The following is a 2,477-nucleotide window of genomic DNA, read 5'->3' on the forward strand; positions in this document are numbered from 1 at the left end:
TTACCACCGGTCTGGACCCTGGCCGATATTTCAGACCGACAACGGAGTTCGGAAAGCCCGCACAAATTCATCTTAAATCCTCATATAGGACTTCCGAGAGCTCTTTGAAAGGTATTCTATTTGAAAACGCTTACCACCCTCAAAGTCGCACTTTTCTGGGCATTTTTAAAGTGTGACCGTTGTCTGAAAATGTTCTGAAAATCGTGTCCCCGAAAATCTCCGGGTACCCCGCCAACCTCCCCTGCCAACAATTGCAACCGTAAGGTCGGGCGGTAGGCCTACCGTCCAGGAGGCCCCAAAGCCCGCAAAACGCCATTTTGCCATTTTCTCATCGGGACTTCCGAGGGGAACTCATTAACGAGCTCCAGGAGTGGTATGCCAGAAATTGCAACTTGACCCGTCGCCGGGCACACCCGCTACTCTCTGCGGGAATACCCCCACCGGGTGCCGGGTAAAGGCCTCGGATCTGACCTCATGGACTTCCGTCTGCGCACGGATTTTGCTCTCGCGGGCCCAAGAGCCACTTTCCACGGCCTACCAACGCAATCCGAAGTGCATTGGCCAACCATTACAACGGGAAACACTTTGCCTCTCCACCAGAGACTAAGTCCAATTGGTTAACCATTTCTCAGGAAAACACTTTGCCTCTCTGCCAGAGACTTAAGTCCAATTGGTTAACCATTTCTCATGGCCGCAATTTGCCTGCCGTTCAGAGACCAAGTCCAATTGGTTAACCATTTCTCTTGAAAACACTTTGCCTCTCCGCCAGAGACTAAGTCCAATTGGTTAACCATTTCTCAGGAAAACGCTTTGCCTCTCTGCCAGAGACTAAGTCCAATTGGTTAACCATTTCTCTTGAAAACACTTTGCCTCTCTGCCAGAGACTAAGTCCAATTGGTTATCCATTTCTCGTGAAAACACTTTGCCTCTCTGCCAGAGACTAAGTCCAATTGGTTAACCATTTCTCAGGAAAACACTTTGCCTCTCTGCCAGAGACTAAGTCCAATTGGTTAACCATTTCTCGTGAAAACACTTTGTCTCTCCGCCAGAGACTAAGTCCAATTGGTTAATCATTTCTCAAGGCCACAATTTGCCTGCCGTTCAGAGACCAAGTCCAATTGGTTAACCATTTCTCTTGAAATCACTTTGCCTCTCTGCCAGAGACTAAGTCCAATTGGTTAACCATTTCTCTTGAAAACACTTTGCCTCTCTGCCAGAGACTAAGTCCATTTGGTTAACCATTTCTCTTGAAAACACTTTGTCTCTCCGCCAGAGACTAAGTCCAATTGGTTAACCATTTCTCGTGAAAACACTTTGTCTCTCCGCCAGAGACTAAGTCCAATTGGTTAACCATTTCTCTGGAAAACACTTTGCCTCTCTGCCAGAGACTAAGTCCAATTGGTTAACCATTTCTCAGGAAAACACTTTGCCTCTCTGCCAGAGACTAAGTCCCATTGGTTAACCATTTCTCGTGAAAACACTTTGTCTCTCCGCCAGAGACTAAGTCCAATTGGTTAATCATTTCTCAAGGCCACAATTTGCCTGCCGTTCAGAGACCAAGTCCAAATTGGTTACCCATTTCTCTTGAAAACACTTTGCCTCTCTGCCAGAGACTAAGTCCAATTGGTTAACCATTTCTCTTGAAAACACTTTGCCTCTCTGCCAGAGACCAAGTCCAATTGGTTAACCATTTCTCGTGAAAACACTTTGCCTCTCTGCCAGAGACTAAGTCCAATTGGTTATCCATTTCTCTTGAAAACACTTTGTCTCTCCGCCAGAGACGAAGTCCAATTGGTTAACCATTTCTCTTGAAAACACTTTGCCTCTCTGCCAGAGACTAAGTCCAATTGGTTAACCATTTCTCGTGAAAACACTTTGCCTCTCTGCCAGAGACTAAGTCCAATTGGTTAATCATTTCTCTTGAAAACACTTTGCCTCTCTGCCAGAGACTAAGTCCAATTGGTTAACCATTTCTCGTGAGAACACTTTGCCTCTCTGCCAGAGACTAAGTCCAATTGGTTCACCATTTCTCTTGAAAACACTTTGTCTCTCCGCCAGAGACTAAGTCCAATTGGTTAACCATTTCTCTGGAAAACACTTTGCCTCTCTGCCAGAGACTAAGTCCAATTGGTTAACCATTTCTCTTGAAAACACTTTGCCTCTCTGCCAGAGACTAAGTCCAATTGGTTAACCATTTCTCGTGAAAACACTTTGCCTCTCTGCCAGAGACTAAGTCCAATTGGTTAACCATTTCTCAGTGGCACACCGAGGGCAATCTGTAACGTCTCGCGGGCCCGGGGGCCCCTTTGCACGGCCTGCCAATGCAATCCGAGGCGCACTGTCCTTCGTTTGGTTAACCATTTCTCAGGGGCACACCGAGGGCACCCTGCATTGTCTCGCGGGCCCGGAGGCCACTTTGCACGGCCTGCCAATGCAATCCGAGGTGCTTCGCCCTTGGCCGCCTTCCCGGCCGGCTT

This window comes from Cetorhinus maximus, unplaced genomic scaffold (genome assembly GCF_964194155.1).
Source record: "Cetorhinus maximus unplaced genomic scaffold, sCetMax3.hap1.1 HAP1_SCAFFOLD_4192, whole genome shotgun sequence".
Classification (NCBI taxonomy): Eukaryota; Metazoa; Chordata; class Chondrichthyes; order Lamniformes; family Cetorhinidae; genus Cetorhinus; species Cetorhinus maximus.